Source organism: Pristiophorus japonicus, chromosome 7 (assembly GCF_044704955.1).
Source record: "Pristiophorus japonicus isolate sPriJap1 chromosome 7, sPriJap1.hap1, whole genome shotgun sequence".
Classification (NCBI taxonomy): Eukaryota; Metazoa; Chordata; class Chondrichthyes; family Pristiophoridae; genus Pristiophorus; species Pristiophorus japonicus.
Window position 1 is genome coordinate 144,352,747 of NC_091983.1, and position 16,893 is coordinate 144,369,639.

The following is a 16,893-nucleotide window of genomic DNA, read 5'->3' on the forward strand; positions in this document are numbered from 1 at the left end:
ATCCTAAATCCAATGTACTGGAAACAAATCCAGGAGAGAATCAAAATGAAAGTCTGAGTCCAAGTCAGGAAAACAAAGAGCCTGAAGTTAGAGTGAGTTCAAATGAAAATCAAGGAAATTCCGTGGAGGAAAACATTCCTCAGGATGAGCCTCGAATGAGTTTAGATTCGACATCATGTTTGGAAGGTTCTGTTCAAGAGTGAAGGGATCCTCTTCAAAACAGAAAACAAATGATAAAGTTAAATTTGTAAATATGGGAAAAAATAAGTTTATATCCTGTGTTATGTATAAACAGGAAGGTTATGTATGATGTTTGTTATGATGGCTTCTTCATTAAGGAGAGAGAAGTGTAATGTCTGTAAACTTGTAATGTTTGTAGCTCCACACTGTAGATGTGGACATATTGTGTACTGCAAATGCAGGGTTAATAATAAACAGATTTCCGGAGACTTCCGAGAGAGCTGCCTGCCATGTTAGGAAGCTGTGTGTGCTGTGCTCTATGAATATATCACAGCCTGACCCATACGCCCAAAGCATGACCCGCAGTGAATGCCTGGGAACTCAGGAGGTCCAACGATACCGACAGCGGACAGGTAAGTTATAAATTCCTAAGGTAAGTGTGATTGTTTTTTCTTTTAATTTTTTTTGCAGTTTGTGTTGTGGTGACATGGACAATGTTTTGGGAATGTTTCAGTGGCTTTTTAAAAAAGATTTCCGCCCCCCACTCCCGCCCAGGCATCTCTCAGAGCACTTCCGGTCCGACTCTTTAACTCAGGAGTTTCCCATGCTAACGCCCGAAGAGAGGTGTACAATGCCTCCCATAGCGCTGCGCCCCCTGACTCAGGGCCCATCTGCCCAAAGTTACTTACTGAGGCGCAAACTGTTCCCGGGTGCTAACTTTATCGCCCTGCCGCCATTACCGCCCCAAAAACATCAAAGCCAAAAATCCAGCCCATTAGGGCAGATGACCAAAAGCTTTGTTAAAGAGATAGGTTTTAAGGAGTGTGTTAAAGGATGAAAGAGCGGTAGGGAGACGAACAGATTAAGGGAAGGAATTCCAACGCTTAGGGACTTGATAGCTGAAGGCACGGCCACTAATGGTTGAGTGATGAAAATTACGGTTGCTCAAGAGGGCAGAATTAGAGGAGCGCAGATATCTCCGGGGGTTGTGGGGCTGGAGGAGATTACAGAGATAGGGAGGGGTGAGGCATGGAAGAATTTGAAAACAAGAATGAGAATTTTAAAATTGAGACGTTGCTTAACCAGGAGGCAATGTAAGTATTTGAGTACAGGGCTGATGAGTAAAAAGGACATGGTGCGAGTTAGGACACAGGCAGCAGAGTTTTGGATGACCTCAAGTTTACGGAGGATAGAACGTGGGAGACCAGCTAGGAGTGCTTTGGAATGATGAAGTCTAGAGGTAACAAAGGTAGGGATGAGGGTTTTAGCAGCAGATGAGCTGAGGCAGTGGCCGAGTTTGGCGATGTTACGGAGGTGGAAATAGTCAGTCTTAGTGATGGCGCGGATATGTGGAAACTCAATTTCCTGGTGACAGCATGTTTGAATCATGCCAGCAGCAAAAGAACCACCAACTGGAAATGATGCCCCATTATTTACTACACAGCGAATAATAGATAGTTCTCATTGAGATAATATTTGTAATATGTGCAACAAAATATTTATATAGTGCCATTAACGCATTAAAACACCCAAGACACTTCACACATGCAACAAACAAAATTTGAAACCAAGCCACATAAAGAGGTATTAGGATACATGTCCAAAAACTTGGTCAAAGAGGTAGATTTTAAGGAGCATCTTAAAAGAAGGAGAGAGAGGTAGAGAGAGTTTTCCAGAGCTGAAGGCACAGCCACCAATGTTGGAGCGATTAAGATATACCTAGAGGAGCTTTGCTACTCCATCTACCTGCTAGCAAAGTAGATCTTCATATCCTTTCTAATATAGTTATGTGGTATTAAAGAAGACATGCATTAAACACATGGCACAGTATCACAGGTGGCCTTATATAATTGAAACACAACTGTCCAGTACTGACATCCAATAACACTCTCGCTAGGACGAAACTGAAAATGGAAAAAAGTAAGCCTGAACCCAGAAGGTCAGAAATGACTGTCTCCACATAATATACAGACTGTCTGGGCTATATTCTGAGCCAGTAATACATCACAAAGCTGAGATGACATTGGTAAACCACTTAAGCTGCACTCTCATGGTTCATGGCACCATCTCAACCATTCAGTAAGTTACAGCTTTTTAAACAGACTCCCAAGTTTGGTTTACAAAAGTAAAATACTGCAGATGCTGGAATCTGAAATGTAAAAAAATGCTGGAAACACTCAGCAACTAAGGCAGCATCTGTGGAAAGAGAAACAGAGTTAACATTTCAGGTCGATGAACTGGCGAGGTTTGGTTTGTTCTATGCATATTGTTAAAAAAAAAGTACTGTCATTTACATGAATTTTGTTGCATCATTATATACAATATTGCACTGTGGCATTAATGATTTATATTGCGCTATAAATATGATTCATGTTACATTATTATTGACACTATTGTCTAAAATAGAGAGTCAGCGCATTGTCTGCCTAACGATCAGAATTTGGGGCGGAACCAAGTTCTGCAGAAAATTATGTTCAAGGGGAGAGTAGATGAGTCTTCCACCCATTCCCCTTACATCAATGTGGCATGTCCTGGGGAGTTCATAGGTTACCCTGGAAAGACTGCCCATAATGCCCTCAGAAAGCCTAGTGGAACTCTCGCCAACTGAGAACTGATGATGAGGGCCTTACTAATTCTGAAAAATACACACAAAAAATAAACTTATTATAAGAATAATAAAACAAAGATTAATTTTTATGTTGCAGAATGAAGTACTTTAAAACTATGGTGGTATACTTAATTTCTTTACCATTGGGTCACTGGAGCTGTAAATATAAAATCTGTGAAAGAGAGTAGTTGAAATGTAAGGGTCCCCTTAAATTAATGGTAAGGAATGTAAATGAAAAAGTGCAGCTACAAAACGGTGTGGGTGTGTGTGCAAAAAGGGAAGGATCAGAGATGGAAGGAACAGCATGCAGCTTTTTGAAGAAATTGGTCATTTTGATTTTTAGTAATCTAAAGAAACCACAGTCCCACAATATGCAGGAGAGGAAATATAACTCCACTCATCAGAAGTTCATAGAATAATATAGCACAGAAGGCGGCCATTCGGTCCATTGTGTCTGCACTGGCTCTTTCAAAGAGCAATTTAGGTGGTCCCATTGCCCTGCTCTTCACCATATACCTGCAATTTTTTCTCCTTCAAATATTTATCCAATTCCCTTTTGAAAGCTATGATTGAATCTGTACCCTATCAGGCAGTGCATTCCAAATCCTGACCACTCGTTGTGTCTTTCCTCATGAAGCCTCTGGTTCTTTTGCCAATCGCCTTAAAACTGGGCGCTCTGGTTATTGACCCTTCAGCCATTGGAAAAGTTTCTCTTTATTTAGACTATTTAAACCCTTCATGATTTTAAACACTTAGACACACCTGTGGATAATATGCAATATGCATTCATATATGTGTAAAACAGGGGTTCCTAAACTATGGCTTGCAAGACAGATGTGGTCCCAAGCCCTAACTATTGGGGCTGTAAGGTCCCTTCACTTTGCTCCTGAAATGAAGCAGCGTATGCAGTTTGTTTGTGACTTGGCTCGGAAAGAGGCAAGTGCTTTTATGCATCTTTAATTACACAAAATATATTTTTTTATGTGGCCTGTGAGACTTCATGGTATGTAAGTAAGTAGCCCACAGAGATAATAAAAAAAAGTTGGGCACACCATATGGGCATAAATAAAATATTTAGTAATATCATGGAGGTCCAATAGTTGCCAGATGTCTTCTGTTTGGTTGTTGTGCTTCACACATTTCTGAGATTCTGTTCCTTATGATAGTGGCCTGTCACCATTTAGATCTTCATGCCGTTGGCTAAAGACTGCCTTGACATGAATGCTGGACTTCCTCCAATGATGTGATATGCCAAACCTTGGAGGCTACCTCCATTGGGATTCTTCCCAAAGCTTCTCAAACAGTGATGTGTGCAAACAGGAGATAGACGAAAAATGAGCAATGTGTCATTATGATCTAATTTTTACCACGTTACATATTTACCTGTGGTTCCCTTTTTACAGTTACATATTTTTGTGGAATTTTTTTTTAATTTTAAGTTTTTTTGTCCTTTGTCCTGTGTTTTCTTTACTTGGCCTAGTCAGTTTTCACTTCATATTTCATTTAAAAGTTTCACAATCCCCAACTTGACTCTGCAACTTGAGTTTCTGAAATCAGTCCTGTGAGATTATCTTTGGGGCCTGCTTTAATTTGCTACAGTATGTAGTTTGGATGTCACCAGCTCAATTATATACCAATTATGTCATATTGAAACATTTCCAAATCACATTTTATAAAGAGTTGTTTTCCATATGGTGCAGTGATTTTTTTGATGTAATAGTACTAAAAGTTTGCATTATAATATTTGTCACTCAGCAATGTGTACCTGAATTGTTGGTTTACTTCTATAAGTGACAAAATAGAATTTCTAATGGTATAATGAATTATATTATAAATGTAATGCTTTTTGTCAGAAACAAATAATTTTTTAATTTAGTTTGCAGACTTTTTAAAACCCTTGCTGTGAGCAGCTCCTAATTTCATACACAATTGAAGGCTTTCGTCGAGTTGAACAATCTGGTTGATTCCTATTTTAATTGAATCTACCAATAAGCAATTGGCTAAATTGGTGGATTATGAGACTAGACAGATTTCCCCCAACACGACTTCCCATGTCCTACCTGGCAGAAAAGGGATAGAGTGCTTCTTCCAAATTTCCAGACAGCAAGTAGGATGCTGAGGCAAAACAGCAGAGTATTAGTGAGAGGAAGACAAGCTCAAACTATGTCGTGCTCTCGTCAGATCACACCTCGGGTACTGTCTCTAGATAAGGGACTGTGGAAGATTGTTATTTATTTGGACATCCAAAGGTATTCGATAAGGTTCCACATAAGAGACTGCTAACAAAAGAGACCACCTGGAATTGGAGACAGCCTATTGACAAGGGTAGGGAATTGTTTAGGAGGTAGTGGAAAAAGTAGGGATAATGGATATGCTTGAATTGGCAGGATGTGAATAGTGGTTTCTCCCGTACTGGGATCTCAGCTTTCACTATATTTACAAGAAACTTAGATGAAGGAATAGAGAGCCATATATCCAAGTTTGCTGACAACACAATGGGAACAGAAAGTTGCAAAGTGACATTAATAGATTAAATGAGTGGGCAAAACTGTGGCAGATGGAATTCAATATGGTGACCCTGTTATATATTTAACCCCTTGTAACCTGCATCACACCTGTCCACCAGAGTGCCTACCTGTTGGAGTCCCAAGGGATCCCAGCATCCCTTGGGGGCACAGTATATAAGCAGGCCACGCACGAGATATCTGCACTCTGGGACTATAATAAAAGAGCTAAAGTCACACTTGCTCATTACACACAGTACTCGGTCTGACTATTTATTATGAGTGGAACAATTGGCGACGAGGTAACGAACAACCGCATGAAAATGCAAAGAACAGTCGGCATCCTGGAGAAGTTCTCAGAGGGGGACGATTGGGAGGCTTTCGTGGAGAGACTCGACCAATACTTCGTGGCCAACGAGCTGGAAGGGGACGAGAATGTGACCAAACGAAAGGCGATCCTCCTAACTGTCTGTGGGGCAACAACCTATGGCCTCATGAAGAATCTCCTGGCCCCAGCTAAACCAACAGAGAAATCCCACAAAGAACTGTGTACGCTGGTCCAGGAGCACCTAAATCCTAAGGAAAGAGTTTTGATGGCGAGATATCGGTTCTACACATGTCAACGATCAGGGGGCCAGGAAGTGGCGAGCTATGTCGCCTAACTAAGGCGCCTTGCAGGACATTGTGAGTTTGAGGGATTCCTAGAACAAATGCTCAGAGACTTTTTTGTACTGGGTATTGGACATGAGACAATTCTTCGCAAACTGTTGACTGTAGAAACTCTGAATCTGAGTAAAGCCATAACGATAGCCCAGGCATTTATGTCCACCAGCGACAACACCAAGCAGATTTCACAGAACAAAGAAGTTTCAGCCAGAACTATGCATAAGTAACATCGGTTTTGAGCAGAAATGTACAGGGCAGAACATACACGCCGACTGCTGTGGCCCGACCTCAATTGACCCAGAGTCCGCCATCATCTGTTAATGCGAGGCAGTTAACACCCTGTTGTCGCTGTGGGGGTGATCATCGCCCCCATCAATGCTGCTTTAAGCACTATGCGTGCAATGGCTGCAGAACAGTGGGACACCGCCAATGAATGTGCAGGCGAGCTGCAAACCCTGCAAACCACCACATTGCAGAGGAAGATCGATCCACAGTGGATCAGACGGAATTGGAAACTCATACGGAGGGGGCAGAGGTGTACGGGGTACACACGTTCACGACGAAATACCCAACAATAATGTTGAAAGTATATCTGAACAGTATTCCAGTGTCTATGGAGCTGGACACGGGGGCAAGTCAGTCCATAATGAGTGAAACAGCCTTCGACAGGCTGTGGGGAAAGAAAGCACACGGGCCCAAGCTCAGCCCCATTCACATCAAACTAAGGACTTACACAAAGAAACTAATCCCTGTAATTGGCAGTGCTGAAGTCAAGGTCTCCTATGATGGAGCAGTACACGAACTCCCGCTGTGGATTGTGTCAGGGGATGGCCCCACGTTGTTTGGCAGAAACTGGCTGGGGAAAATGCGCTAGAACTGGGACGACATCTGAGACCTCTCGTCCGTCAACGACACCGCATGTTCTAAGCAAATTCCCTTCATTATTTGAACCAGGCATTGGAAGCTTCTCGGGGGTGAAAGTGCAAATTCATTTGGTTCCCTGTATGCGACCCATCCACCACAAGGCTCGACGGTCCCATACCTGATGCGTGAAAAAGTGGAACTTGAGCTGGACAGGCTGCAACGTGAAGGCATCATCGCGCCGGTGGAATTCAACGACTGGGCCAGTCCGATTGTTCCAGTAGTCAAGGAGGACGGTACGGTTAGAATTTGTAGGGACTATAAAGTAACGATTAACCGTTTTTCGCTGCAGGACCAGTACCCGCTACCCAAGATAGACGACCTATTTGCGACCCTAGCTGGAGGGAAGACATTCACCAAGCTGGACCTGACCTCGGCCTACATGACACAGGAGCTGGAGGAGTCTTCGAAAGGCCTCACCTGCATCAACATGCACAAAGGTCTGTTTATCTACAACCGGTGCCCGTTCGGGATTCGGTCGGCCGCAGCGATCTTCCAGCGGAACATGGAGAGCCTGCTAAAGTCAGTTCTTTGCACAGTGGTCTTCCAGGACGATACATTGGTTACAGGTCGGTACACCATGGAGCACCTGAAGAATCTGGAGGATGTTCTTAGTCGGTTGGATCGCGTGGGGCTCAGGTTGAAATGCTCGAAGTGTGTTTTCCTGGCACGGAACGTCGAATTCTTAGGAAGGAGAATCACAGCAGACGGCATCAGACCCACCGACGCCAAGACCGAGGCCATCAAGATCGCGTCGCGGCCACAGAACGTGACGGAGCTGCAGTCGTTCCTGGGACACTTTAACTACTTTGGTAATTTCCTACCTGAGTTAAGCATCCTGCTAGAACCCTTACATGCGCTACAGCGCAAGGGAGACAACTGGCTATGGGAGAATTCACAAGAGGCTGCCTTTAAGAAAGCCAGAAATTGATTGTGTTCCAACAAACTGCTTGTCCTGTATAACCCATGTAAACGATTGGTGTTAGCTTGCAATGCATCGTCATACGGGATCAGGTGTGTGTTACAACAGGCTAATGAATCGGGAATTTTGCAACAGTTGCGTATGCATCCAGGAGTTTGTCCAAGGCTGAAAGGGCCTACAGCATGGTTGAAAAAGAGGCTCTGGCATGCGTTTATGGGGTAAAAAAAATGCACCAGTACTTATTTGGCCTCAAGTTCAAGCTTGAAACTGACCACAAGCCGCTTATATCGCTATTCTCGGAGAGCAAAGGGATTAATACCAATGCCTCTGCCCGCATCCAAAGATGGGCACTCACGCAGCCGGCATACAACTATATAACCCGCCACAGACCGGGCACAGAGAACTGCGCAGATGCTCTCAGTCAGCTGCCATTGTCCACCACCAGGGTGGAAATGGCACAGCCAGCAGACTTGCTCATGGTCATGGAGGCATTTGAGAACGAGAAATCCCCCGTTACGGCCCACCAGATCAGGACCTTGACCAGCCAGGATCCTTTACTGTCCTTGGTAAAAAAAACTGTGTCCTCCATGGGAGCTGGTCCAGTGTCCCAGTGGAGATGCAGGAAGCGATTAAGCCATCCCACAGACGCAACGATGAGCTGTCCCTGCAGGCGGACTGTCTTTTGTGGGGCAATCGCGTAGTCTTGCCCAAGAAAGGCAGAGAGACATTCATTTGCAAACTGCACAGCCTCCACCCTGATATCGTGATGATGAAAGCCATAGCCAGATCCCATGTGTGGTGGCCTGGCATCGACTCAGATTTAGAGTCATGTGTGCACCAGTGCAACACTTGCTCTCAGTTGAGCAATGCACTCAGAGAGGCACCGCTAAGTTTGTGGTCCTGGCCACCCAAACCGTGGTCGAGGATCCATGTAGACTATGCGGGCCCATTCCTCGGCAAAATGTTTTTGGTTGTCGTGCACGCTTACTCAAAGTGGATTGAATGTGCAATAATGTCTGTAAGCACGTCCACGGCCACCATTGAAAATCTTCGAGCTATTTTTGTCACGCACGATCTGCCTGATGTCCTAGTCAGCGACAATGGGCCGTGCTTCACCAGTGCAGAATTCAAAGAATTCATGACCCACACCGGGATCAAACATGTCACATCTGAGCCGTTCAAGCCCGCATCCAACGGCCAGGCAGAACGGGCAGTTCAGACCATCAAGCAAAGCTTGAAACGTGTGTCGGAAGGCTCCCTGCAGACCCGGTTGTCCTGAATACTGCTCAGCTACTGCACCAGACCCCACTCATTCACTGGGATTCCCCCAGCTGAGCTGCTCATGAAAAGGGCGCTTAAAACAAGGCTCTCTCTTGTCCATCCTGATCTACATGATCTCGTGAAGGACAAGCGTCATCAACAAAGTGTGTACCATGACCGCGCAAACTTGTCATGTGATATTGAAATCAATGATCCTGTGTTTGTGCGCAATTATGGACATGGTCCTAAATGGCTCACTGGTACGGTCACAGCCAAAGAGGGGAGTAGGGTATTTCAGGTCAAACTGACCAATGGACAAATGCACAGAAAACACTTGGACTAAATTAAACTCCGGTTCACCAACAGCTACGTACAACCTGAAGAGGACACCACCAACTTTGACCCTTCAACACACACACAAGTGGCAACTGACATCACGGTTGACCACGAAACAGAACTCATCATCCCCAGCAGCCCGGCAAGGCCAGCTGCCCAACAGCCCAATGAAGAACTGACCAACCCAACCACACCAACATTTGTACCGAGACGGTCGACAAGGGAACGCAAAACCCCAGATCGTCTCACCTTGCAAATAAGTATATTGTTGACTTCACGGGGGAGTGATGTTATGTATTTAACCCTTTGTAATCTGCATCACACCTGTCCACCAGAGGGCCTACCTGTTGGAGTCCCAAAGGATCCCAGCATCCCTTGGGAGAACACTATATAAGCAGGCCACCCACGAGGTACCTGCACTCTGGAACTATAATAAAGGAGCTAAAGTGACACTTGCTCATTACACACAGTACTCAGTCTGACCATTTATTATGAGTGTAACAGACCCAAGATAGATCAGAGTATTTTCTAAAATGGTGAGAAGCTTGGAACTATAGCGGAACAGAGAAATTTAGGGGTCCAAGTACAGAAATCTCTAATAGCTAGTTTATCTTGCATTCCTGGATGTGGGCGCACTTTCAAGGCCAGCATCTATTGCCTATCCCTAATTGCCTTTGAGAAGGTGGTGGTGAGATACCTTCTTGAACTGCTGCAGTGCATGTGTTCAAGGCATTCCCACCGTGCTGTTCGGGAGGAAGTTCAAGAATTTTGACCCAGCGACAATGAAGTAACATGTGTGACTTGGAGGGGAACTTCAATGTGATGGTGGTCCCATGCACCTACTGTCCTTGTCCTGCTAGGTGGTAGAGGTCGCGGGTATTGGAGGTACTGTCAAAGAAGCCTCTGCAAGTTGCTGCAGTGCATCTTGTAGATGGTACACACTGCAGACACACTACGTTGTTGTTGGAGGGAGTGAATGTTTAACGTGGTGGAAGGGCTACCGATCAAGCGGGCTGCATGTACTGTATGGTGTTGAGTTTCTTGCGTGTTGTTGGACCTGCACTTATCCAGGCAAGTGAAGAGTATTCCATCACACTCCTAACTTGTGACATATAGATGGTGAAAGGGCTTTGGGGAGTCAGGAGGTGTGACACTCGCTGCAGAATACCCAGTCTCAGACCTGCTCTTCTTGCCACAGTATTTATGTAGCTGTTCAAGTTTAGTTTCTGGCCAATGGTGACCCCCAGGATGTTAATGCTGAGGGATTCAGCGATAGTAATGCCGTTGAATGTCAAGGGGCGGTGTTTAGACTCTTGTTGGAGATAGTCATTGCCTGGCACTTTTGTGGTGCGAATGTTACTTGCCACTTATCAGTCCAAGCCTGAATGTTGTCCAGGACTTGTTGCATGTGGGCATGGACTGCTCCATTATCTGAAGAGTTGAGAATGGAACTGTAAACTGTGCAAACATCAGTGAACACCCCCACTTCTGGCCTTATGATGGAGGGAAGGTCATTGATGAAGCAGCTGAAGATAATTGGGCCTAGGACCAGGGGCGGATCAACCACGGGGCAGATGCGGCTGCAGCCCCAGGACCACCAAAGAACACAGGCCCACCAAATAAATGTAGGAAAAAAAAATAACACCTCCCAAATAGGCTGAATAGAATAGACAATGAGAGGAAAAACAAGACCGAGGAAAATAGATTCACTTGTTTATACCTATATACAGAACTACCTATATACACTAATATACCTATATACAGAATAGAATATGTACTAGCATGTTTAAAACAGTGTTTCAAAGAAGCACGGAGCCTCATTATAATATTTAAAGTGCAAACCGGCTCCTGGGTGCAGGATGGGTGCCCACCCACCCGTTCTGCCTTCGTTAAAACCGGAAGTGGGCGGGTTAGGGTCGGGTTTCAGTTTTCTGAGACTTTACATAAGAACATAAGAAATAGGAGCAGGAGTAGGCCATATGGCCCCTTGAACCAGCTCCGCCATTTAATTAGATCATGGCTGATCTGATCACGGACTCAGCTCCACTTCCCCGCCGCTCCTCATAACACCTTATTCCCTTATCGTTTAAGAAACTGCCTATTTCTGTCTTAAATTTATTCAGTGTCCCAGTTTCCACAGCTCTCTGAGGCAGCAAATTCCACAGATTAACAACCCTCTGAGAGAAGAAATTTCTCCTCCTCTGTTTTAAATGGGCAGCTCCTTATTCTAAGATCATGCCCTCTAGTTCTAGTCTCCCCAACATTCTCTGCATCCACCTTGTCAAGCCCCCTCATAATCTTATACGTTTCGATAAGATCACCTCTCATTCTTCTGAATTCCAATGAGTAGAGGCCCAACCTACTCAACCTTTTCTCTTAAGTCAAGCCCCTCATCCCCGGAATCAACCTAGTTAACCTTCTCTGAACTGCCTCCAAAGCAATACATCCTTTCGTAAATATGGAAACGAAAACTGCACGCAGTATTCCAGCTGTGGCCTCACCAATACCCTGTATAGCTGTAGCAAGACTTCCCTGCTTTTATACTCCATCCCCTTTGCAATAAAGGCCAAGATACATTGGCCTTCTTGATCACTTGCTGTACCTGCATACTATCCTTTTGTGTTTCATTCACAAGTACCCCTAGATCCTGCTGTAATACAGCACTTTGCAATCTTTCTCCATTTAAATAATAACTTGCTCTTTGATTTTTTTTCTGCCAAAGTGCATGACCTCACACTTTCCAACATTATACTCCATCTGCCAAATTTTTGGCCACTCATTTAGCCTATGTCCATTTGCAGATTTTTTGTGTCCTCCTCACAAATTGTTTTTCCTCCCATCTTCGTATCATCAGCAAACTTGGCTACGTTACACTCAGTCCCTTCTTCCAAGTCGTTAATATAGATTATAAATAGTTGGGGTCCCAGCACAGATCCCTGCGGCACCCTACTCATTACTGGTTGCCAACCAGAGAATGAACCATTTATCCCAACTCTCTGTTTTCTGTTAGTTAGCCAATCCTCTATCCATGCGAATATAGTACCCCCAATCCCGTGAACTTTTATCTTGTGCAGTAATCTTTTATGTGGCACCTTGTCAAATGCCACCTGGAAGTCCAAATACACCACATCCACTGGTTCCCCTTTATCCACCCTGTTCGTTACATCTTCAAAGAACTCCAGCAAATTTGTCAAACATAGAAACATAGAAAAATAGGTGCAGGAGTAGGCCATTCAGCCCTTTGTGCCTGCACCGCCATTCAATAAGATCATGGTTGATCATTCCTTCAGTACCCCTTTCATGCTTTCTCTCCATACCCCTTGATCCCCTTAACCGTAAGAGTCATATCTAACTCCCTCTTGAATATATCCAGTGAATTGGCATCAACAACTTTCTGCGGCAGGGAATTCCACAGGTTAACAACTCTCTGAGTGAAGAAGTTTCTCCTCATCTCAGTCCTAAATGGCCTACCCCTTATCCTGGTTCTGGACTTCCCCAAAATCGGGAACATTCTTACCACATCTAACCTGTCCAGTCCCGTCAGAACCTTTATGATTCTATGAGATCCCCTCTCATCCTTCTAAACTCCAGTGAATAAAGGCCCAGTTGATCCAGTTTCTCCTCATATGACAGCCCAGCAATCCATGGAATCAGTCTGGTGAACCTTCGCTGCACTCTCTCAATAGCAAGAACGTCCTTCCTCAGACTAGGAGACCAAAACTGAACACAATATTCCAGGTGAGGCCTCACTAAGGCCCTGTACAACTGCAGTAAGACTCCCTGCTTCTATATTCAAATCCCCTAGCTGTGAAGGCCAACATACCATTTGCCTTCTTCACCGCCTGCTGTACCTGCATGCCCACTTTCAGTGACGGATGAACCATGACATCCAGGTCTCGTTACACCTCCCCTTTTCCTAGTCTGCCGCCATTCAGATAATATTCTGCCTTCGTGTTTTTGCCCCCAAATAGGGTAACCTCACATTTATCCACATTATACTGCATCTGCCATACATTTGCCCACTCACCTAACCTGTCCAAGTCACCCTGCAGCCTCTTAGCATCCTCCTCACAGCTCACTCCGCCACCCAGTATCGTGTCATCTGCAAACTTGGAGATATTACACTCTATTCCTTCATCCAAATCGTTAATGTATATTGTAAAGAGCTGGGGTTCCAGCACTGAGCCCTGCGGCACTCCACTCGTCACTGCCTGCCATTCTGAAAAGAACCCGTTTATCCCGACTCTCTGCTTCCTGTCTGCCAACCAGTTCCCTATCCAGGTCAGTATATAACCACCAATACCATGTGCTTTGATTTTGCACAACAATCTCTTGTGCGGGACCTTGTCAAAAGCCGTCAAACATGACTTCCCCATCATAAATCCATGCTGACTCTGCCTGACTGAATTTTGCTTTTCCAAATGTCCTGCTACTGTTTCTTTAATCATGGACTCCAACATTTTCGAAGAACTGGTCTATAGTTTCCTGCTTTTTGTCTGTCTCGTTTTTTAAATAGGAGCTTTACATTTGCAGTTTTCCAATCTGCTGGGATCTCCCCAGAATCCAGGAAATTTTGGTAAATTACAACCAATGCATCCACAATCCCTGCCGCTACTTCTCTTAAGACCCTAGGATGCAAGCCATCAGGTCCAGGGGATTTATCTGCCTTTAGTCCCATTATCTTACTGAGTACCACATTCTTAGTAATTGTGATTGTGTTAAGTTCCTCCCCGCTATAATCACCAGACTATCCACTGTCAGAATATTATTAGTGTCCTCTACCGTAAAGACTGATCCAAAATATTTGTTCAGAGTTTCTGCCATCTCCATTTTCTCCATTACTAATTACCCGGTCTCTTCCTCTCAGGGACCAACATTTACTTTAACCACCCTTTTCCTTTTTATATACCTATAGAAACTCTTGCTATCTGTTTTTATATTTTGTGCTGGTTTACTTTCATAGTCTATCTTCCCTTTCTTAATCATTTTTTTAGTCGTTCTTTGCTGGCTTTTAAAAGCTTCCCAGTCTTCTGTCCTCCCACTAGTTTTGACCACTTTGTATGCCCTTGTTTTTAATTGGATACTGTCCTTTATTTCTTTAGTTAGCCACGGATGACTATCTTTTCTCTTAAACCCTTTCTTCCTCACTGGAATATATTTTTCTTGAGAGTTGTGAAATATCTCCTTAAATGTACACCACTGTTCATCAACCATCCTACACTTTAATCTATTTTCCCAATCCACTATACCCAACTCTGCCCTCATACCTTCATAGTCTCCTTTTTTTAAGCTTAGTACGCTGGTTAGAGATCCAACTTTCTCACTCTCCATCTGAATTTGAAATTCAATCATGCTATGATGACTCATTCCGAGGGAATCCTTTACTAGGAGATTGTTTATTAATCCTGTCTCATTACAGAGGACCAGATCTAAGATAGTCTACCCCATGGTTGGTTCCATTACATACTACTCAAGGAACCCATCCCTTACGTACTTTATGATCTCCTCCTCAAGGCTACCCTGACCAATTTGATTTGTTCAATCAATATGGAGGCTAAAATCACCCATAATTATTGCTGTTTCCTTTTTACAAGCCTCCACTATTTCCTGGTTTATGCTCCGACCAACAGAGTTGCTACTGTTAGGGGGCCTTTAGACTACGCCCACCAGTGACTTTTTCCCCTAATTGTTCCTTATCTCCACCCAAACTGTTTCAACACCCTTATCATTTGAGCCAATATCGTTTCTTACTATTGCAGTGATTCCATCCTTTATCAATAGAGCTACCCCTCCTGCTTTTCCTTTCTGTTTGTCCTTCCGGATTGTCAAGTACCCCTGAATATTTAATTCCCAGTCCTGGTCACCTTGCAACCATGTCTCTGTAATGGCTATCAGATCATACCCATTTGTCTCAATTTGTGCCATCAACTGATATATTTTGTTACAAATGCTACGTGCATTTAGACAAAGTGCCTTCAAGTTTGTTTTTTCCCCTTTTTTCCGACTTGTTTCCTCTCTCCTTCAAACTCACTTTCTTTACTCTTTACTCCCCTCGCTACTGAATCTATTCTCATGTTCCCATCCCCTGCCAAGCTAGTTTAAACCCTTCCCAACAGCATGAGCAAACCCCCACACAAGTATATTGGTCCCAGCTCTGTTGAGGTGCAACCCGTCCGGCTTGTATAGGTCCCACCTCCCCCAGAAGCGGTCCCAATGCCTCAGGAAACTAAAGCCCTCCCACCTGCACCATCTCTCCAGCCACGTTTTCATCTGCTCTATCCTCCTATTTCTGTACTCACTAGCTCGTGGCACTGGGAGTAATCCGGAGATTACTACCTTTGAGGTCCTGCTTTTTAATCTCTCTCCTAGCTCCCTAAACTCTGCCTGCAGGACCTCATCCCTCTTCCTACCTATGTCATTGGTACCAATGTGGACCACGACCTCTGGCTGTTCACCCTCTCCCGCAGAATGCCCTGCAGCCGCTCAGTGATATCCTTGACTCTGGCACCAGGGAGGGAACATACCATCCTGGAGTCACATGGAAACTTAGAAAATAGGTGCAGGAGTAGGCCAGTTGGCCCTTCGAGCCTGCACGAGCATTCAATAAGATCATGGCTGATCATTCCCTCAGTACCCCTTTCCTGCTTTCTCTCCATACCCCTTGATCCCCTTAGCCGTAAGGGCCATATCTAACTCCCTCTTGAATATATCCAATGTACTGGCCTTAACAACTCTCTGCGGAAGGGAATTCTGCAGGTTAACAACTCTCTGAGTGAAGAAGTTTCTCCTCATCTCAGCCTAAATGGCCGATCCCTTATCCTAGGACTGTCCCCTGGTTCTGGACTTCCCCAACATCGGGAACATTCCAATCTGTCCCAACCCATCAGAATCTTGTTTGTTTCTGTGAGATCCCGTCTCATTCTTCTCAACTCCAATGTATAAAGTCCCAGTTAATCCAGTCTCTCCTCATATGTCAGTCCAGCCATCCCGGGAATCAGTCTGGTGAACCTTCGCTGCACTCCCTCAACAATAAGAACGTCCTTCCTCAGATTAGGAGACCAAAACCGAACACAATATTCCAGGTGAGGCCTCACCAAGGCCCTGTACAACTGCAGTAAGACTTCCCTGCTCCTATACTCAAATCCCCTAGCTATGAAGGCCGACATACCATTTGCCTTCTTCACCGCCTGCTGTACCTGTATGCCAACTTTCAATGACTCATGACACCCAGGTCTCGTTGCACCTCCCCTTGTCCTAATCTGCCGCCATTCAGATAATAGTCTGTTTCGTGTTTTTGCCCCCAAAGTGGATAACCTCACATTTATCCACATCATACTGCATCTGCCATGCATTTGCCCACTCACCCAAACTGTCCAAGCCACCCTGCAGCCTCTTAGCGTCCCCATCATAGCTCACTCCGCCACCCAGTTTAGTGTCATCTGCAAACTTGGAGATATTACACTCAATTCCTTCATCTAAATCATTGTTGTATATTG